We start from the raw sequence: 23,278 nt of genomic DNA, 5'->3' as shown, positions 1-23,278 counted from the left end.
AATTAAGGACACTGTAATCAGCTTATATTTTTACTGCTAATATCAATAATATCAAAACGATAGTGGCTTATCAGACATAATATAACATTACATCAACTGAATTTTGAGGTGTCTGTTTCAAGTAGGCTTATGTAACTATCATATCTGTACCGGGCGGTACACCTCCACTCCGCTAATTTAAAATGCGCGCCAGTTGAAACTCCTCTGCTGGAGGAAGTCTGAACTTTATTGATGGTATTAATTTTCTACTTTCACTACCTGTAAATTTCGGAGTTTTAGAACTGTGTCATTTTTTATGTGTTTTTGTTTTGCTTGAAGTAAGAAGTGTGAACTTTCTCTTCTAGAGGACACCACTGAAAAACTACAATAGTACACCCTAGTGGGAAGAAAAATAACTGTTCTTCGGAGAAAATTTTATTTCAAAAGTTTGTTCTTTGTTAAATTTCTTTCTGTTATTGTTTAAGTTGGCTGTATACCCCTCTCTTTCCCCTTGTTTTGCATTTGACCAATCTCGAATTTCTGTTATTAATTTCTGACCAATCATAGGTATCTTCCCCCAACTTGAATATGTTTCTGTACCCTAGCCAATAAAAAGTTTGTGGGAGGGTGTTTTCTTTCCCCTAACACCTAGAACCTTCCGCGAGAGGATATAAACTGCTGATTTTTGGGTCTCCGGGCCACTTCTGTTCCATCTTTCAGTGTATTAAGTACATAGCAGGAGGCGGGAAGCGCCTCTTTCTCCGGCAGCGGTCAACAACAAGGTAATGGCCGATTAATAAATTCTTTCTTTGATAGCTCAGCAGTTTAACTTTCGGGGCGGGTTCGAAGCATTCCACTATGTAACCTTTTCCTAAAATGTAACTACTCTTTTCATCTATTCTCTTGTAAAGCTACATTCTGGGATAGAGAGTGCTAACCCTCTCGAGCTCCCACTCATATTGTTTTGAGGTGAACTTATTTTTCTCAACCTATTCTTCGTTAATGTAAAACAAATTGCTCTCTTCTTAAGTCACCTCTTTAGTATGGGATTAGCCCTTGTATTAACGGCCTAGCGCCAAGTAGGTCTTAATCAAAGTGTATTAGGAGTGCAAGTTCGCCTCCTCTCAAATTGTTATTTTAGAGGTCATTTAATTAACATTCTTTTCGTTTAATAGACCTCAGTAGATTGGGTATTTTACCCCTGTGTTTATGTCCGTTGAGGACAGCTTGAAGGTGGAGTTTGGTGTGGCCTGGGAGAGGCTTAAATTTGAGAGCGAGTGGCTCTTTTGAGTGTGGTATGCCTCGAGGAGGCTTTTCAGTGTAATTTGGAGCAAGGGCTCCTAGGTATGAATGGGGTTTTCTGCCCCTCTGTTAAAACTTGTGTTTGGGGTAAAACTGAGCTGATTGCCCAAGCATTGTGAATTCGGGGCGCGAAGCCCAAATCCTGTGAATATTGTAACTACCTTATTTGACTTGCTACTCTGTACCTGCCATGCTTGTTACTTATTTATTTTGAAAAGAAAATATAACCTTATTAAATTTTAAATTTAGTTTACATGCACTATAATTTCGTAGCTTGAGATCCATTCACACCCGCACCTTCTTTCACCTCTACCTACCGCTAAAACACGGTAACAAGTGGTAGCAGAGCGTGGTTGAATGGGTCTCAATTTAGCCCCTTTTGACGGCTAAACATTGTTTTGTTCCTAACTCTAACAATTTTCTCAGTTGCTGGAATTTTTTGAGTTTTTCAAAATTGTTCTGTCATCATGCCCGGCCCTCGCGATGTTCTCCATCTTAATTATTTGCGCAAAGAGGAGTTGATCTATGAATTAAATATCAGAAATGTGCAATCTGGAGGCACGGTTGCAGTAGACACTAACAAGCTTAGAGAGTCCCTTGATTTGCCCATTTCCATCCCCAATTTGGGAGAGAAAGAAATTGATGACTCTCTTTCCACGATCGTCGAGAATATTACTGGGCTAGCTTCTGTAGTTAGTTTTTTTGATGAAAATGATCCGTCTCCTAATCAAATTAAGCGTGTGCAAGGCAGGCTATTTCATTTTTCGAATAGGGTTAACGATCTGTTGTCTCTAAAACTGAATGACGTTCAGAGGAAGGAAGCTAGTACGCTCCTGGAAAATATTTCCGAATTATCTAGCAAGGTCACTCAATTGTTAACTGGGGAAGTTCCTCCCAAATCTGATCAGCCCACCATAGTGAATGTAGGTAGTGAGGAAGAACCTGCTAAGGGAGAAGTAAATAGGAAAACCATCGCTGCTCAAACTATCTCTGCCCCATTGGACAACGAGTCTGAACGCCGTGCATCGTTGAGTAACATCCGTTCTGAATTAACTTCTTTGCCATTGAAACCTTTACCTACTATGTCACCCGGGTTTAGTAGCTTGCCTCATCCATTGGCAATGTTGCTCAGAGGTATATCTAAGTTTTCCGTTAATACCACCAGTGACGTAATTTCATTTTTAAGATTTTTAGTTGAATTTCAGGATCATGCCCTTGTGTTTTCTCTTTCTCCATGTCAAATCTTGCAAATTATATATCCGTATGCTATTGGTATTCTCTCTGATAAAATCGTAAGAGCCATTGCCGAGCAATCATCTATTGAGGATTTCCATGCCCACTTGCTAGCTAACTTCATCCCTGCTAGGGCCAGGTCCTCCCTTATTCAGAAGTACTATTATCGGGTACAGCGCTTGGATGAAAACTTGGCAGACTTCATCCAAGATATTAAGTTTTATACTAGGGTGTTTGCTCTTCATTTCCCTGAGGATCAGATTGTACAAGCTATTGTGGAAGGTATTTCACCATCCTATAGGTCATATTTGTGTTTCGCGGCGTGCCCGCGAACTTTCTCTGAACTTGAAGCATTGGCCGTCTCAGCGGAAGGAGTTAGATACGCCGATTCTTTGCGTGTCGCGAAAGAACCCCCGCCTTCCTTTAGTAACACTCGGCCTCCACCTCGCCGACCAGTCAATCCCCGTAAATGTTATGCTTGCGGGTCGCCTGACCATCTGCGCAACAAGTGTCCACTGATCAAGTCAAGTGGGACAAGGAATGGAGCCGGGTCATCACAAGGCTGTTTCAAATGTGGGGCTTTCTCACATATTGCCAAGAATTGTCCCAATTCGAATAGCACCCCCTCCTGCTCAACTTCTGGCGCAAATTCCACCTATGCCAATAATAAAAAGTGACTAGTGGCTTCGGCTGAGTCGACTATTCCATCTTCCCGAGACTCAGCCCCTGGTAAACAGGTTGTAAATTCAGGGAACGAGCAATTTTCAAATTCATCTTTTGAAGGCCCCAAAGAGTGTCTTAGGATTGCGGCGGATTCCCCCGCACCGGTCCCCTTTCTCAAAATTGAGTTAAATAACGAGCCTATAACAGCTCTCTTAGATTCAGGTAGTGTTTGTTCTATTATTTCGGCTGATTGGTATTCAAAATTGAAATCTGTTTGTAAGCTTCCTAACTATTGTTTGTCGGCGATCCAATACGTTTCGGCTAATTCCTCTCCATTAGAAATTCTCGGTTCCTTATATGTCAAAATTCGTATTTTTAAATTTACATGGAAAATCAAACTGTTTGTGGCCAAGCACCTGTCTTGCCCCATTATATTGGGAGCTGACTTTATTTCTCACACTGGTCTTGTGCTCGATCTCCAGTCTAGGTCGTGCACATTCAAATTTGCTTCTAGTTGTAAAATCCCACTATTAAAGTGTAATTCTGTGTCATGTTCTTCTATTTCGCCTACCCAGGATGAGATGTTGTTAGACCTTAGACATCTACCTGAGGAGCAGGCTGATAGTATTCGCAAACTGTGTCAGTCGTTTCCCGAGGTGTTCTCTGATACTCTTGGTGTTACTGACCTTATTGAATACAAAATTGAGGTCACGGATTCGATTCCTGTCCGTTTTCCACCTTATAGGCTATCTCCACCTAAAATGAAGGCTCTGAAAGAAATTATCGATCAGATGTTGAAGGATGGTATTATTAGGCCCTCTAAGTCGGCGTATTCATCGCCTATTTTTCTAGTCCCGAAACCCCAAGGAGGCTTCAGGCCTGTCATTGATTACAGGGCTCTCAATCGGAAGGTGGTGTTGCAATCTGTGCCCCTTCCTGACCTTCATTCTTGTTTTTCATGGTTTCGTAAGGCCAAGTTCTTCACCATCTTGGACTTAAATCAGGCCTATAATCAAATTCCCCTTGCCGAAGAGTCTAAACACCTTACAGCGTTTGCCACGGACTGGAATTTATATGAATACAACCGCGTGCCTTTCGGGCTCCCTACAGGAGCAGCTGTACTCACTAGGCTGCTAGATAGGGTCTTCTCCGACATCAAATTCGAGTACTTATATCACTACATAGATGATGTCGTCGTATTTTCAGAGACTTTTGAAGAACATCTAGATCATCTGCGAGAAGTTCTCGATCGCCTTCGTAAGGCTGGGTTAACTGTTAAGTTGTCCAAGGTTGCCTTTGCTAAGCCCTCTATGTCATTCCTAGGGCATATTGTGTCACCCGATGGTGTAGCAGTCGATCATGCTAGAACACAGGCCATCCGTGATTTTAAACCTCCCAAGGACATTAAAGGTATCGCCAGGTTCATTGGTATGGTGAATTTCTTCAGGAAGTTTATTCCTAACTTCGCTAATAGAGCGGCGCCCTTAAACCTTCTTCGTAGGAAAGGCATCAAATTCGAGTGGGGACCTTCTCAACAAGCCGCTTTTGAAGACCTTAAATTAGCTCTCTGTAATGCCCCTGTACTTGCTATGCCTGATTTCTCGAAGAAATTCATCGTCCAAACCGACGCGTCGTCATCGGCGGTAGCTGCAGTCCTTCTTCAAGAGACTGAACTAGGGAGGCGCCCCATCGCCTATGCATCTAGGACTCTCTCGGCTCAAGGAGCAAAGTACTCCATATATGAGCTTGAAGGTTTGGCAGTCTTATTTGCCTTAGAAAGGTTCCGTCTCTATCTGGAACATGTCAAATTCGACCTGGAGACAGATAATCAAGCTTTAAGCTGGGTCTTAGGTAGGCCGCGTCGTACTGGTCGTATAGCCCGTTGGGCCATCCGTATTTCTGCCTTCCAATTTGATGTTAGACATATCAGAGGTACCGAAAATGTTGTTGCTGATGGACTCAGCCGTATGTTTTCTAACGACGTCGAGACCCACGAACCGGTCGACAGTTAATCACCTTCCGAGTCCATACTATCTGAGGTTAATGCCATCCTAACAGATGCTCCCATGCTTTTTAGGGATATCGAGAAATACCAACGTGAAGATCCGACGCTGGCTCCGATAATGGAAACCCTTTCTTCTGGGGAACATGTTGTCCCTTATGTTCTGAGGAATGGGGTTCTATGTTGCCCTTCGAGGCATGATAAGATGATGAAAGTTGTTGTTCCAGCGGTTCTTGTACCTATGATCTTCAAGTATTATCATGAGACCCCATTAGGAGGACATCTTGGTATCTTTAAAACTCGTGAAAAGATTCGTGATATGTTCATCTGGAAAGGTATGGACGGTGAAATCCGTGAACTAGTAAAGGCTTGTAAATCCTGTTTGCTTAGTAAACCGACCATGTCCACCAAGGTAGGCCTCTTGTCTTCTCAGCAAGCGTCGCGCCCCATGGAACGCCTGTATATTGATTATGTAGGACCCTTCCCCCAGTCGAAGGGAAATGCCAACAAGTTCATCTTTGTGTGTGTAGATGGTTTTACCAGATTTTCTTGGTTATTTCCGACTAAGCTGGCTACCGCTCAGTCCACCATTACTTGCTTAAATTCTATTTTTGCTTCTTTTGGTCCGTGCCAATATATGGTATCTGATAATGCTAAGGCTTTTACATCTAATTTATTTCGTAAATTCTGTTTTGACTTGTCCATCTCTCATGTAACTACTTCTGCTTATTACCCTCAACCATCTCTGGTTGAACGGGTTAACCGTAATCTCAGGTCCGCACTTATTGCCTATCATCATGAAGATCCTTCCAGGTGGGACACGTCCCTGCATTGGATAGCTTTTGCTTTGAATTCGGCGGTTCATGAATCTCACAAGTTTACTCCAGCTTCTTTGATGTTCAAGTTTGTTCCCAACTCGCCGCTCTCTAACCTCTGGTCTCTGAGTGACATTCTACCCGAGACAATAGATCCGGACAACATTAAAGATCTTTGGAAGAAGGCTAAAGCCAATCTTAAAGTGTCTCATGAAAAGGTTAGGGAAAGGTATGATCGTGGACGGAGACCCACCCCTTTGAAGGTAGGTGACCAGGTTATGGTCAAGAATTTTGTTCCCGCGGGCAAGCTTGCCCCCAGATTCCATGGGCCGTGTGTCATTCTCGATTTCCTTACGCCGGTTACATTGTTAGTAAGCAATCCAGCCACCGAGAGGATATTTAGGGTTCACCTGTCCCAGGTGAAACCGGTGTAAATTTTGTGTCAACTTGCTTCATATAATTTGATAGGAATATGAAGGTTATATTTTTTTTTGAGTTCCACTCTTAAGGCATTCTGCTCCTTCTATTTTATTTTATATGTAAGCATTTCTGTGAAACCCCCCCGATTTGTTAAACTGCCATCCTGTCCTTGCCACGGCCATTACCATGCTCCCGTCTCCTGCTCCACTACACACAGTGGCTGGCTTAGATGAAATGCCATGGATATCTGCACGCCGCTGGCCCCTCAATCTCTCTACAAGCCTGAGCCCTCAAAGAAACATGATGGTCCAACACAATTCTGCCGCCTAGTTTTAATGTTTCAGTGCCCCCGCAGCCGCGCGGCGCCGTGCCGCAACTGGGTTCGAGGAAGGGCCCCCTCGGCCCCAGCGAGGACGACATGTGCACGGCGAGCCGGAGCTCTCCTCCCGGCCAAGGCTGATGTGCGGCGCACGACCTGCTACTTGCCCGCAGCCTGTATATGTTCACCGCGGGCGCGGCGTGCTTCAACACCTCTGCTCCCCTCATAGTGCGGGCGAGCGGTATCTCAGGGTACTTGAGGGGTCCGAGCGGCTTCCTTTGGACGCAAGCTGTTACGGCCGGTCTGGCCATCCAACTTAGCCTACATCAACTACATAGACATTCCTGTTCAACCTTAATACCGTTTCATGGGAATTCAACAGCAATATTTGGTGGACATTGCAAAATTTTTCTTCACTTTTAAGTATTAAAAGTTTATCTTCAGAATTCAACTACTACAAACAGAAAGACTTTACTTCACCTGCAACAACAAAATTTTGAAACTGAAACAAACCAAATTAAGAAAATCTCATAAATGCTTCTGCAATCTATCTTCATATTCACATCATAACTTGGAACTTGTTTCAAACTGACTTCATGTGTCACCCCTGGAGGAACTTTTGGGGGGGGGGCGGTCTGTACCGGGCGGTACACCTCCACTCCGCTAATTTAAAATGCGCGCCAGTTGAAACTCCTCTGCTGGAGGAAGTCTGAACTTTATTGATGGTATTAATTTTCTACTTTCACAGAAGATGTCACTACCTGTAAATTTCGGAGTTTTAGAACTGTGTCATTTTTTGTGTGTTTTTGTTTTGCTTGAAGTAAGAAGTGTGAACTTTCTCTTCTAGAGGACACCACTGAAAAACTACAATAGTACACCCTAGTGGGAAGAAAAATAACTGTTCTTCGGAGAAAATTTTATTTCAAAAGTTTGTTCTTTGTTAAATTTCTTTCTGTTATTGTTTAAGTTGGCTGTATACCCCTCTCTTTCCCCTTGTTTTGCATTTGACCAATCTCGAATTTCTGTTATTAATTTCTGACCAATCATAGGTATCTTCCCCCAACTTGAATATGTTTCTGTACCCTAGCCAATAAAAAGTTTGTGGGAGGGTGTTTTCTTTCCCCTAACACCTAGAACCTTCCGCGAGAGGATATAAACTGCTGATTTTTGGGTCTCCGGGCCACTTCTGTTCCATCTTTCAGTGTATTAAGTACATAGCAGGAGGCGGGAAGCGCCTCTTTCTCCGGCAGCGGTCAACAACAAGGTAATGGCCGATTAATAAATTCTTTCTTTGATAGCTCAGCAGTTTAACTTTCGGGGCGGGTTCGAAGCGTTCCACTATGTAACCTTTTCCTAAAATGTAACTACTCTTTTCATCTATTCTCTTGTAAAGCTACATTCTGGGATAGAGAGTGCTAACCCTCTCGAGCTCCCACTCATATTGTTTTGAGGTGAACTTATTTTTCTCAACCTATTCTTCGTTAATGTAAAACAAATTGCTCTCTTCTTAAGTCACCTCTTTAGTATGGGATTAGCCCTTGTATTAACGGCCTAGCGCCAAGTAGGTCTTAATCAAAGTGTATTAGGAGTGCAAGTTCGCCTCCTCTCAAATTGTTATTTTAGAGGTCATTTAATTAACATTCTTTTCGTTTAATAGACCTCAGTAGATTGGGTATTTTACCCCTGTGTTTATGTCCGTTGAGGACAGCTTGAAGGTGGAGTTTGGTGTGGCCTGGGAGAGGCTTAAATTTGAGAGCGAGTGGCTCTTTTGAGTGTGGTATGCCTCGAGGAGGCTTTTCAGTGTAATTTGGAGCAAGGGCTCCTAGGTATGAATGGGGTTTTCTGCCCCTCTGTTAAAACTTGTGTTTGGGGTAAAACTGAGCTGATTGCCCAAGCATTGTGAATTCGGGGCGCGAAGCCCAAATCCTGTGAATATTGTAACTACCTTATTTGACTTGCTACTCTGTACCTGCCATGCTTGTTACTTATTTATTTTGAAAAGAAAATATAACCTTATTAAATTTTAAATTTAGTTTACATGCACTATAATTTCGTAGCTTGAGATCCATTCACACCCGCACCTTCTTTCACCTCTACCTACCGCTAAAACACGGTAACAATATCAACCACCATGCAAAAAGGTAATAAAAAGGTGACAGTCAAAAATAATAAAAATACATTTTTGGGAACAGAAGCAACTATCAATCATCAACTTATTAACTTACTTAAGGATGCTTACCTCAAATATCTTGTACTTTTTCTTCAAACACGCAAACGAAGATAACAGATATACGCATCCAAATCAAAGTGAAGCAAAATGTCACAAACGTCAAAAACGCGGTCGTCCCACGTGGTCCAAGGTGTCAAACTCAAATCGACCAATAGCAATCGGAAGATGTTTCTACCAATAGGAGCTGCCCTATTCGTCACGTGGGCTATGGGTGAGTGACGTGATGTACAACAGCGCGCTCACAAGAGTGGAGGGCGATAGTATTCAGTCTGAGCCGAGCCCTCGGAAGGGTAGGACCTATGCCGCTGTCAAACCCTTGAACGTAACCATCGCACTGCAAACTGCTCTATAATTATCGCAGCTTGCTTATCGACAAGTGTGAAGAGATCTTTTTCTTCTTGATATTTGATTGGGCTCGGTATTTAACTAACACCCAGTTCCAATACTGTATGAATGAAACAAGTGTGAAGAGATACTAGCGTACCAATGTCTTCTAGGTTACTCCTTCTTCTTCTTCTTCTTCTTCCTCTTCTTCTTCTTCTTCTTCAGCTTCTTGTCCTTCTTCTTGGTTAGCTGTTGGACATCGTCGTAAGACGCAACGTCCAGTCACTAGTTTGCGGGTTAATTAATGTCTGGGAGAGGTGCCAACGTTAGAAGAAATTAGTACACTACGAAAGAGTAGGGTTAGCTATGTAATGAAGCTAATTACAGCAGGTGATGATGAAACTTAGGAAAATACCTATTTTATTTAGGCTAAGCTATCAGGGCATAACACAAAAACACTGGGACACAGGGTTCTAATTCTTCACGTCTGTGTGGTCTGTCACGACGTCTTACTACAAACAAACAAGACCGGACCACAAATAAGGGTTGGGATGTGAAAGTCCGTACCTAGAGGAAAGGAAAAGGTTACAACTGGATGTTACAGATAACTAAAAAATTGAGTATTAAGTCTACAACACGAAAAGTCGGTTGGAACACTAAACACGAAACATTTAACGGCAGTTGGTGACCCGCGTTAAGAAGCTTAGCTATGAATTCACGACGTTGATGTTCATATGTCTGACACTGAAAAAAGATGTGATTTACATAGTGCGACTGTCAAGGAACTCAAATCTCTCCCCTACCTCGCGGTAATCTTCTTTCTACCATCTTCACAGCCTGTCTTTCTTTGGGCTACTTCCCTTCGGCCTGGAAGACTGCCAAGATGGTGGTCATTCCTAAGCCGGGGAAGGACAGGTTGTTCCCGCAGAACTATCGACCTATCAGCCTTCTTTCTCACCTTTCCAAAATTTTTGAGAGACTTATTCTCCATCGTCTCAAGGGTTACCTTTCTACCAGTAATATACTGCGACCGGAGCAGTTTGGTTTCCGATCCAAACGATCAGCTCCCCTAGCGGTTTTACGCTTCGTCCAGTATATTACGGGATCGTTCAATATACGGCGTAGCGTGCCAGCGGTCTTCTTCGATGTCCAAAAAGCTTTTGATACCATCTGGCACGACAACCTCATCGTCAAAATCGCGGAACAATTTCAGGTTCCCACATTTTTGGTCAAAATTATTCAATCTTACCTCAGGAATCGGCAATTTTTTGCCACTTGTGAAGGTGCCAAATCCACCCTTCGGCAACTCCTTGCGGGCGTGCCACAGGCTGGAGCCCTATCACCTATCATCTATGCCCTATACGTGAACGATCTCCCGAAGGTTCCTGGTGTGGAAGTTCAAGAGTCTGCGGATGACATCGCAGTTTATACCGCTCAGCGACGATATTGCGATGCCACCACCAAACTTCAAGCTTGGATCGACAAATGTTTATACTGTTGTACCAAGAACAGGGTAAAAGTAAATCCGGAAAAAACCCAAGCCATTCTGTTTTCGTACAGACGGCTGAGATTTCGTCATCTCCACATCCGTCGTCGTGAGTTGCCATGGCTGAGCAAGGTGAGGTACCTTGGCTTGATCATCGATAGGGGCCTCACCTGGAGATGGAATATAGACCAGGCCCTCCAGAGGGCGTATGCCGGGTAGCGGCCTTGAGCCCCCTTCTCTTCAACAAACACCTAAGTGTTAGGATCAAGCGGTCACTTTACTTAGCGTGTATCCGGCCCATTATCCTCTATGGATGTGAGGCCTGGCGCTATATTCCAAAGACGCCTCATGGTCGTCTCCAGGTGCTTCAAAGCAAGGTGCTCCGCCGCATGTCCCGCTCTCCATGGTACAAGTCCAATCTTCGCATTCATCGTCAGCTTCACGTTCCTATCCTGCTTGAAGAGATCAAGAGGGTGGTTTCCCAGTCGAGTGACGAGGGCATCGCCCTGCTAAAAAGGGTAATCAGGACCAGGAAACCTAATACTCGTTTCAAGTACGGGGACCCTGGCTCCTGTACAACAAATTCTAAGTTTCGACACAGCCTATTCATTCTCACGTTCCAAATTCTGTTTCTTGAGAGGGCCCTTCTCCCATGTTAATACGCGACGTCACGTAGCGATGACGGGGTTTCAGTTCTGACCTGCCCTCCTTCGGACAGGACAGAGTGATTTTTCCCCCACCCATGCAGGCAAAAAGCGATTTTCCTGGCTCATCAGGGATTCCATGGACACCAATGAGTAAAAGGGCACTATATTCGCCCTGGGGCTCCCATCGACTCGTTACCTTGGAAAAAAAATGTGATTTACGGTACCGACTGCTCGTCCGCATGGACATAAGTTACTTTCGATAAGATTAAGGCGATAGAGATGTGCAAGCGTGCAGACATGATTTAGACGGAGCCTATGATTGTAGTAATATGACGCCGAGTGTAGTTACCAAAAGCGAACCACGGTTTATTAGCAATGTCAGGCATAAGCGTGATTAAGTGCTTCCCTTTAAGCTGGGAAGTTAGGCGCCATTCTGCACTCCACTGATCGTGGATGAAGTGACGACAGTGTTCCCATAAGTCTGTGTGAGAAACTGCGATGTAGTAGTCTAATCCGGTACCCAGAGCTGCCTCTTTAGCTAGGTTATCTGCTGTGATGTTACCTTGTATTCCAGAATGGCCCGGAATCCACGTGAATAATACATTAATATTACGGAGGGACAAGTCATTACTTAATTTGCGTAAATTTTGAATGTACCAATTATTTGTATGTTCGGGATTGTCTAAAGCCATCAAAGTGCTTAAGGAGTCAGAACAAATTAGAGCTTTTAATATTCCGGAATATTTTATGTACAATAAAGCCTGGCGTATTGCAAATATTTCGGCCGTGAAAGAAGAAGCTAGCTGTGGGAGAGTGTATTTTTTGTTCACAGCCAGTTGGGGGGAGTAAAATGCAGCACCTACACCAGTTGGAGATAGATTCTTCGAACCATCAGTGTAGAAAGTGATATATTGCTCGTGGGTACACAACGCAAAATGAAATAGACTGTTCGTGACATGACTATTTGTTCGTAGTATTGGAGGACTATTTTCGAAGATAGTGTGAAGAATGTCGGGTTTAAATGTACTAGCTCGAAAAGGTATAGAGTATTTCGGGTGGTTTAATGTTTGTACCATGCTAGTACGAAAGTGACCGAATTGGTTAAATGCCCATAATAGAGCCGGTTGATGTTCTTCATTAACATTCCGGTTTTGATAATATTCGTGCAACAGCTGTAGTTTCGGGATGATTGGGTGGCGATATTTATTTAATTTGTTTAGAAGATATTTGCTGGCGAGTAGTCGTCGTCGAAACTTTAATGACGGTTCCGATGCTTCAGCTAAAAGTGCGTTCGTTGGGGAGGAAGACATAGCCCTCATGATTAAGCGGAGTATTTTAAACTGGAAGGTATCAAGTTTCCGTAGGTGGCTAAAAGATGCTATATCAAGAAAGTGACAGCCATATTCGAATACTGACCGGATGATATTTTTATATACCATAAGAAGGACATATGGATCCGATCCGCAGTTGCGTTTAGTGAGAGATTTAATGATATGATATTTAGTTTCTAATTCGGAAAGAATATATTCGATATTATCTTTCCAGAGTAATTTGTTATCAATTTGATCGAAACATTTGATCGAAGTTTTGATACTAATCGCATGGGAGCCAAAGGTAATTGGCGTATGATCATAATTTCGTTTCCACGTAAAAATCATTGCAAAGATTTTTTGATATTCTATTTCTAAATAATGGTATGGAAGCCTTCTATGGCGGATCGTTAGTGTACGTTCAATGGTAGTACGGGATTCAATTGCCGATTCTTTAATGGAATAAATAACTATATCGTCAGCATATTGTAGGATTCTAGCCTGTTGAGAAATCACCCGCTCTAAGTCAAAGGTATATAACAGATATAAGACAGGGCTCAAAATATCACCTTGTGGGAGACCTTTGGAAGTGTAGCTAGAATCGAGACTCTGGCCATTGTTCTTTATAAAAATATGACGAGTAGTGAATAATTGCCGTATGATATTAATAAACGGAAGAGGAAATTGCCACTTATCTAATTTGGCAATAGGTACTCCGATGTCCACATTATCATATGCTCCTTTTATATCGAGAAATATAGCCGTCAAAACGTCACCTCGACTTCGAGCGAGTAATAAGTCTGTAAAAAATATATTAAGAGCGTCTGCCGTACTGCGGTCTTTCAAAAACCCAAACTGATACACGGGAAGTATATTATAATATTCTAAACACCATAGAGGACGGTGCAAGAGGATTCGTTGGAAAGTTTTACGAAGGCAGGAACCCAAAGCGATCCCTCTATACCCGTTTGCGTCTTGAGGATGTTTACCTTTTTTTAATAGTGGTATAATTTGAAAATCGTTCCAATCGACAGGAATTGCTTGGCTATCGAGTATGGCGCTGAATGTATTTAGCAGCGTTTGCTTAGCGTGGGACGGTAGATATTTCAACATTTTTATAAGTTATAGAATCTCTGCCCGGACTAGTATCTTTTCGATGCTCGAGTGCCATATCTAGTTCATGGAGGGAGATATTCTGTAATAGACTAGAAAATTTTGCGGAGGCAGGTATTAAACTATATTCATAAGTAGGTTCCACGTAATCTGGTGTTAGCTGGTGGTAAAATTGGGCAATTCCGTTAGGGTCCGATTGAGAAACAAAATTTGTGTGAGCGTTACTTAAATGTATGATGGCTGCCCATATATCTTTAATAGGAGTGTGTCGATTGATAGATGTGACAAATACCTTCCACGCTGTTCGTCGTTTTTCATTAAAAATAGTCTGTATAGAAGCGACAATTTTTTTATATTGGATATAGTGATCATAGGTGCCGTATGTTCTACAAGCTTTTAAGGCAGCTTGTCTTCGACGAACTAAAGCAGCACATTGGGAAGCCCACCAACGAATAGAATTGCTCTGCATTTTAAAATGCTGCTTGTGTTCAATGGGGTGATAGGTATCTAAATAAGAATGAATAAAGGATAATAGTAGATCATAGTCAAGAATATGTGGATTTGGAATTGTAGAGCGTATTTTATCTGCGAGAAAGGTCGTGAATAATGTAGAATCAAACGAGCGGAGATTACGGGATGCAGTAAAGTGTGAGACATTCCTGTGAACCTGGGAATGGGGAAATGGTCGCTTTGATAGGTATCATAAATTACACTCCAATTTGTTTTGTGTGCCAAATCAACTGTGCAAATAGTGAGATCTACTGCACTTTTATTAATGTTAGGAGCTGTTAGACGAGTACGAGAACTGTCGTTGAGGATAACCAGTTCCTGTTTTACGGTGATTTTTTCAATATTCCTCCCTTTGGGGAAGCTAGATATGCTCCCCCAAAGAGGATTGTGGGCATTACAATTACCAGCTATGAGAGTGTTTTTTTGTGAAAATTGCGATAAAAAGATGTCCCATAGGGCATAATTACCTTTTATCCACGGCGGGCAGTATATTGAAACCACGTACCAATCTTGAATTTTTACTGCAAGGGCTTGAGTTCCCGGTATAATATAGTTTAATGGGGCTTCCTGAAAGTAGATGTCTTGTTTGAGTAAAATGCATGTACCTCCAGAGATGGGTGCATCATGCCGTAGAAACATGAAACCTTTCATACAAAAATGAAAAAGAGATTTCAACCCAGTTTCGCTCAATAAAATTACCGCAGGATCAAGAGGATTTAACAAACTCACTAATTCATGTTTCTTATTTAGTATGCTCATACAATTCCATTGCAATAACCGCATGTTTTACTTGGAAGTAGTGGAATGTCCCAATAAAATAAGAACCTCATCATGTAATGACTTTAACAGCTGCTTCCATTGGACGTTTTGTCCCATGTGTTTCGTTAAATCTTCAAATTTTTAGAGACGTTTCGACATTTTTCATTAGAATTAACATTTGAATTACAATGTAAAGCTGTGAAAGAGGGAGATGCTGATATTTGTGCGTGGGGATCCGAAGGTTGCCCTTGGTAACTTGACTTCCATGATGTAGATGCAGGCTTGTTAGGAGTAGCAGGTATCAAACTCACTACTGGAGTGCCAGAATGTTCTGGAACCGTCTTCGGATTACTTATCAAATTCAGATATGATGCCCTGTCATAACCTGGTTTAACGGGTGGGCGGGGAGGGTTACTAACCACCATAGTAAATTTACGCTTTCGAAGGAGAGTTTCTTCCGATTGGGAAGGTCTATTGGGTAAAGGAAGGAAATGTTGTGGCATCATAAGGGGATTGGATATGGACTCTAACGGGGCAAAATAGCTTTTTGCTTCTAAATATGATTTGTTTTCAACACTCATAATACGTTTGATTTAATTCTGTTGTTTGTGGATTTCACAACTTTCAGCCCCGCAGGATGATTTTCTGCACAATTAGCGCATTTAACTAATTGGTGAGTGCAATCTTCGGTAGAGTGATTAAGGGAACATTTTCCACACCTCGGCTCCCTTGAACGACAATTAGTAGCGGCATGACCATACCGCTGACATCGTTTGCATAATAAGGGAGAGAATATAAAGGCATGAACCCCTAAATTAACCTTAAAAATGGACACACTTTTCGGAAGTTGTTGACTTTCAAATACAACCTTCACAGTACCTGTAGGGATGTATTCAGTTTTTCCCTCTTTGGATGATCGTCTATTTAGACGTTGTAATTTCACTACAGGATATGGCGATTCTAAATAGGTGAGAATGTCGGATTCGGAAATAGTAGTGTTTACTCCCCATACTACCCCCACTCGATGAATATTCGAGGACGGAATAAAAGCTTTCAATTTCTTTTCCTTAAGATTGTGATGAGAAAGGAAGGCGTTTGCAGCCTTACTAGACATGAAATTAATTTGGATCCTATTTCTTCCCTTCTTATGGATGGCCTTGACTTCACCAATTTGCCTCTCATAGAAGATCCGACCCAGAGTCATAGGGTGAATATATCCTATTTTATTTTGAGATTCGGTCGATTCTACATATACTACGTAGGGGCCAAGATGAGTGTTAGAATATGTAGATACAGGAACGTGCTGGCGCTGATCCATGTCACGTATTGTATCTTGAGAACTGTCTCGTTGGGTATCAGTATTACTAGCGTCCATGTGTAAGTCCTCACTCATGGTATCATTGCCAATATCTGGAGATCTTCCTAAAGGGCCACCGCCACTATCTACAGACATAGTACTCCGAAAGGTGATTACACTATACTAGCACCGAAACAACTACACGAGAAGAATTACTAGGATACAAACACAAAACACTCTACTTATCTACAGACGTGAAAAAGCCGCTGCACCAGTGACCGGACAGAGACGTGTGCACTGCACAACAGCCGAACAGCGAATGTGTTCTAGGTTACTCCAAGTTCTAATAATCAGGTACTGTATAGTACACGTCCACGGTGATCGCTGACCAAATACCGTCTTCTTCTTCTTTTTCTGCAACTTGATAGGTTTGTTTGGGTTTGAGTCGTACTGTCACCCAGTCACTATACACACTTTTTATCATCTCTTGAATGATAAATGAGACTTAATATACACACGCATCACTCACTCGGGGACTTTTAATCACACGTAGATTTGTAATATTGTTGGTAACGTCAAGTTATCTCGCCATTGTATTTAACACAAAAGAATGTAGAAGTGCAATTCCCATGCAAGTTGCGAAAAAACAATGGAAGATCTTTTGTTTACAACCTTAATTTGATATGGTCAAGAAATTGGTTTACCAGTGAAATAATACGTGGTGAAGTTTCAATTAATAAGGATTGAATGTTTGTTGGCAGAGGTATGTTAAATGTTATTAATTGCTTAATTAAAAGACGTTGACTATTGCGTACATTGAAAAAATATGATTTCTATCTCCGTTTGGCTGACCACATAATCAGTTTGGGAGGTTAGAGATGTGAAATCTATATATATACTCGGGAGTTAATGCGTGGTTAAAACGCAAGGGTATGATATTAATTATATGACGCCGAGGGTAAGATCCATTTAAATACCATGGTTTTGTAGGAATATAGGGCTGCACTTGATAGAAGTATTTTCCTTTGATACTTGACGAGTGGTGCCACATGGTTTGCCAAGATTGACGAGCTTCATATTTGAAAAGGGGAAAATAATCTGTAATCGGAACTTTGGTTTGAAGGGGGTCAGTATTAGAATGAATTGCTTCTTTAGCAGCTAGGTCAGCTTGATCGTTACCTGGGTTGTCCGTGTGCCCTTTTATCCAGATTAAGGTAATACATGCTCCTGATTGCTCGCGTTGATACAGCATTTGTTTGACTTCATATAAGTAAACAGTATAAGACTGCGGGGGTGTATGCAAAGTGTGAAGAACACTTTGAGAGTCTGTAAAAATATTGACTTTCGAAAATTCGTAACGTTGTACGTATGATGGAGCTTGGTGAATTGCATAAAGTTCAGCCGTGAAAATAGTTATAGTATTAGGTAAATGATATTGAAAACTTTCGCGCGTATTGTAGTCAAAGAATGCTGCCCCTACGCCATGCTGGGATTTTGCTCCATCTGTAAAAATATTTACGTCGTGTGGATTCGGTGATACTTTAAGTTTCTTTACTGTTGACAGAATTACTTCTGTACTCTGTGAAGGGCGGGATGATAGGGAAGAAGAGTGCATACTAATATGAGGCTTAAAATTAAGGGTTTCGTAGGAGTATGAGTGCATGACTAAATGAGGTGTTCTGGGGACTGAGTCTTGAATATGCCTCAATTCAGAGTACGCCATATATATCGCTAGATATCTGCCATTTTTAGGGGGACGTTTTTGATAATATTCGTACAAAAGTTGCATTTTGGGTATAATAAGTGAATCCGTTCGGGCAAAGTGTTTCATAATATATTTTTTGGCTAACATTAAACGACGAATATTGAGAGGAGACTCACTTGTCTCAACTAAAAGCGCATTGGGAGGAGTGGTTTTAAGGGCACCAATACTACATCTCAATGCAGTATGTTGTATTATATCCAATTTTGATAGACTATTTTTTGGTGCTAGATCAATTATATACGCACTATAATCAAAATAAGCACGAGTGGTAGCTCGATACAGTAGTAATGCAGAGGATGGGTCAGCTCCCCAGTTACGCCTAGTGACGGTGTGAAGAATTTTAAGATAAACCTCCGCTTTTCGGTGTAAAGCCTGGATATGATAATACCAATTAAGATTGCAATCAATACAGATACCTAAATAGGTATGCCGATTAGTAAATGGAATACTATATCGGTCAAAACTTATTGGACTTTTATCAAAAACACGTTTAGAAGTAAAAATCATAGCTGCACACTTTGGAATCGAAAGTTGTAAACCGTGAGTAGTTAACCACTGAAAAGTTTTGCTCATAACCTGTGAAATGGTTTTCCGGCCTTCATCTATGTTGGTATGAGAAAAATAAATCACAAAATCATCAGCAAAGGCCAAGACTCGCGCTAAAGGAGTTATTATGGATTCCAATTCTCGCATATATAATGCAAATAATACTCCACTTAATATTGAACCCTGGGGTAATCCATGAGACGTCTGGCGGCTTGGAAATTGATGCTGTGCAGATTTTAGGGTGATTGTACCATTAGTAAATAATTGATGCAAAATGGAGATGAAGTTAAATGGAAAGCCGGTCATAGCTAATTTTTCCCATAATATATGTAGTAAAACAGAGTCATAAGGACTTTTTATATCTAGGAATATAGATTTGGTAGATTGCTTTCTCCACCAGGCTAACAATATACACTGACTGACAGTGACAATGCAACACCAAGGAGGAGTGGTTCGAAAGGGATGAAAGTTGGGGAAAAAACAGAGACGGCAGGGATGAATAATTGATGTTTATTTCAAACCGATATGCAGGTTACACAATGCGCACGGCATCGACTCAGTAGGATGTAGGACCACCGCGAGCGGCGATGCACGCAGAAACACGTCGAGGTACAGAGTCAATAAGAGTGCGGATGGTGTCGTGAGAGATGGTTCTCCATTCTCTGTCAACCATTTGCCACAGTTGGTCGTCCGTACGAGGCTGGGGCAGAGTTTGCAAACGGCGTTCAATGAGATCCCACACGTGTTCGATTGGTGAGAGATCCGGAGAGTACGCTGGCCACGGAAGCATCTGTACACCTCGTAGAGCCTGTTGGGAGATGCGAGCAGTGTGTGGGTGGGCATTATCCTGCTGAAACAGAGCATTGGGCAGCCCCTGAAGGTACGGGAGTGCCACCGGCCGCAGCACATGCTGCACGCAGCGGTGGGCATTTAACGTGCCTTGAATACGCACTAGAGGTGACGTGGAATCATACGCATTAGCGCCCCAAACCATGATGCCGCGTTGTCTAGCGGTAGGGTGCTCCACAGTTACTGCCGGATTTGACCTTTCTCCACGCCGACGCCACACTCGTCTGCGGTGACTATCACTGACAGAACAGAAGCGTGACTCATAGGAGAATATGACGTTCCGCCATTCCCTCATCCAAGTCGCTCTAGCCCGGCACCATGCCAGGCGTGCACGTCTATGCTGTGGAGTCAATGGTAGTCTTCTGAGCGGACGCCGGGAGTGCAGGCCTCCTTCAACCAATCGACGGGAAGTTGTTCTGGTCGATATTGGAACAGCCAGGGTGTCTTGCACATGCTGAAGAATGGCGGTTGACGTGGCGTGCGGGACTGCCACCGCTTGGCGGCGGATGCGCCGATCCTCGCGTGCTGACGTCACTCGGGCTGCGCCTGGACCCCTCGCACGTGCCACATGTCCCTGCGCCAACCATCTTCGCCACAGGCGCTGCACCGTGGACACATCCCTATGGGTATCGGCTGCGATTTGACGAAGCGACCGACCTGCCCTTCTCAACCCGATCACCATACCCCTCGTAAAGTCGTCTGTCTGCTGGAAATGCCTCCGTTGACGGCGGCCTGGCATTCTTAGCTATACACGTGTCCTGTGGCACACGACAACACGTTCTACAATGACTGTCGGCTGAGAAATCACGGTACGAATTGGGCCATTCGCCAACGCCGTGTCCCATTTATCGTTCGCTACGTGCGCAGCACAGCGGCGCATTTCACATCATGAGCATACCTCAGTGACGTCAGTCTACCCTGCAATTGGCATAAAGTTCTGACCACTCCTTCTTGGTGTTGCATTTGCTCTGTCAGTCGGTGTATCAAGGATGAATATGGAAATTGGATCATGCGTTCTACGCCCCTTTATAAAGGCAAATTGGTACTTAGGGAAAATATTATAATAATCTAATACCCAAATTAATCGTCTAAGTATAATATTACAAATTATTGTACGAATACACGAACTTAAAGCAATACCACGGAAATGTTCTGGAACATCAGGGGTTTTTGGGTTTTAATATAGGTTTTACAGAAAAGTTGTTCCATTCCACGGGGAAGTGAACTGAATATAGAATATCATTAAAATTCCGGAGGAGGAGAATTTGAGCTTGTGAAGGAGGGAGTCTGATCATATTATATGTTATGGCATCCGGTCCAGTCGAGGAACTATTTGTCGTTGATATCACCGTTTGAAGTTCGTGGAAGGTTATAGGTTGCATTAATATGGAGAAATGACGATGTGCTGGTGCTACCGGTGAAATAAAAGGGGATAGCATATAATCAGGGACGATTGATTGAAGAACATCATCTAGCACGGTTCGGGAAAACGAATACTGGGACTGATGCTGAAAAGTTCGTGTTATCATACGTATCGAATTCCATAATTGAGAGGGAGTATTATGAGACGTTCTCCAAGCATTGTGCTTTTTAGTGTTAAAATAAGTTTGGTTTTAGCAGTGTGTTTTTTTAATTGCAAATAATTATCTTGAGTTATAGATTGGCGATAATGTTGGAATAATATTTTACGCCGATAAATTAGTTCATGACATTCCTTATCCCACCATTTTATTGATTGAGATGGTAGAGGATTAGTTGTCTTGATCGGTTTACATGGGTGATAAGTATTTAGGTATTGAGTCAAAAAGGTGAGGAAGGTAGGAAATGTTATCGTATTACCGCGTTCACGCTGTAATAATGTGTGACGTATTCGCGATATAACTGAGTATTAAAATATTTGTAGGATCGTATATTACTAGCATGATCCGCTTTTTGCGTTGAGTTAACAGATTTACTAAGGCCATAAGTGACAAGAATAGGAAAATGATCACTAGTATGCGTATGCCATGTGGTGGATGGGACCATGTGAGTACGACAAAGCGTTAAATCAACTGCAGTGGGAGGTGAACCTGGGGGAGAGAGTTCCGTCATTAATAATTGTAAAATTATGTTGACTGGACATTAATAGCAAGTTGGATCCTTTTGACGTATCCGTTGAGCCTCCCCAGGCAGTATGGTGACAATTGAAGTCGCCAGAAACGAAAACATATTGGACTTGGTCAAATATCGAGAAAAAATGCGACCATTGACCTTTCGTAATAATTATGTGTGGGGGACAAAATAAATCGATAAAATAAAGATTATTATAAATGAGTCCTATAACATAAGTTTGAGGTATTAGATTATTTATTGCTAGAGGAGAATATCTTAGTGAATTCTGAATACATATAGCTACACCATCACCACTATGTCTTAGTATTTGATAACCCGGTATCTGAAAACGAGAATGCGAAGTAAGCCAAGTTTCTTGTAACATTATGAAATTAGCCTGGGATTCTTTTATTAGCAATTGTAATTCGTGCCGTTTAGGAATTGCACTTCTAACATTCCATTGAAGGATGTTGATCATAAAGAGTTCTATATGATCCCGCAATTTATAAATAACAGGACTGAGTTGAGGTTCATTCCCCAAGATGCGCTGAATTTCTTTTTGAAGATGTTCCTTCGTTTGGGCGAATAATGTGTCCCGTGGGGCCGACATATCTCTCTGAACTTGTTGTTGGGGGGAGGAGGAGGTGTTAGGTTGCACTGTCCCATTTGCTGCTGACGTACTTGGATTGGAAGAAATCCTTTCTGCAGGGATGTGCTCATTACGAATGATAGATTAATAACCTTTTCTATCATAACCTGGCTCAGGTGTAGGAGGCTGAGACTGCATTACTACCTGCGTGAACTTCCGTTTACGCGAATTTTCTGAAGGAGGAGATCTATTTTCCTGTGATAATGGAGGAAACTGTGTAGGGTATTGATCTGGATAATAAACGGGAAGAGCTACTATGGCTTTTGCCTTAGTAAAGATGTGTTCAGTACTCATTATTTTTCAATTTAATTTGGTATCGTTGTTCCGGACAGCCATAAGATCCTGTTAAATGATCTCGTTTACAATAAGCACACTGGGTATATTGTTCCGTACACTGGTTGGTGGCATGCAATTGAGAGCATTTACCACATCTGTGATTTTTCGCCTGACATTGTTTCTCTGTGTGTCCATATTTCTGACATTTTCTACATCGAATAGGCGAAAAGATAAATGGTTCGACATCCAAAAACACTTTCTACAACGCCACTTTGGGTGGAAGAGGTTGTGCACGAAAAATGATCTTTACAGATCCTGTGGGTAGAAACTCTGTTTGGTCATTCTGTACAACCTTTCGATTAAGACGTTGGACTGCCTTAATAGGTAATGGAGTTTCCAAATTGTGGAGAATGTCACCATTTGAAAGGTTCTTATCTACACCTCGTATTATAACTACACGGAGAACGTTTGACGAAGGGATGTATGCCTTGATTTTTACCGATTTCTGAGTCGTGGCCCTCCTTGTGCTCAGGCGGCTAGGACTATACAATTCACCGGTGGTCCATAACCCGTTAGAGGAGAGATCCTCACTTGGACTATGTGCAAGTAGGGCAGCATCCTGCTTCATGAATTTACCGAGCTCAGAACACTTTAAACAAGCCTCGGACCTATTGGAGTAATGGAGTCCCACTC

The 23,278-nt window shown here is 42.3% G+C and overlaps 1 protein-coding gene across 2 annotated transcripts in view; it reads right to left on the bottom strand.

The window, feature by feature from the left end:
• The window catches only part of LOC137496911 (zinc finger protein OZF-like), a 137,839-nt gene that overhangs the window by 78,114 nt on the left and 36,447 nt on the right, over positions 1–23,278 (bottom strand). The window lies entirely within an intron of this gene.

Source organism: Anabrus simplex, chromosome 3 (assembly GCF_040414725.1).
Source record: "Anabrus simplex isolate iqAnaSimp1 chromosome 3, ASM4041472v1, whole genome shotgun sequence".
Taxonomy (NCBI): Eukaryota; Metazoa; Arthropoda; class Insecta; order Orthoptera; family Tettigoniidae; genus Anabrus; species Anabrus simplex.
The sequence above is the reverse complement of the archived record's forward strand: the minus strand, read 5'-3'. Positions and strand labels throughout refer to the sequence as shown.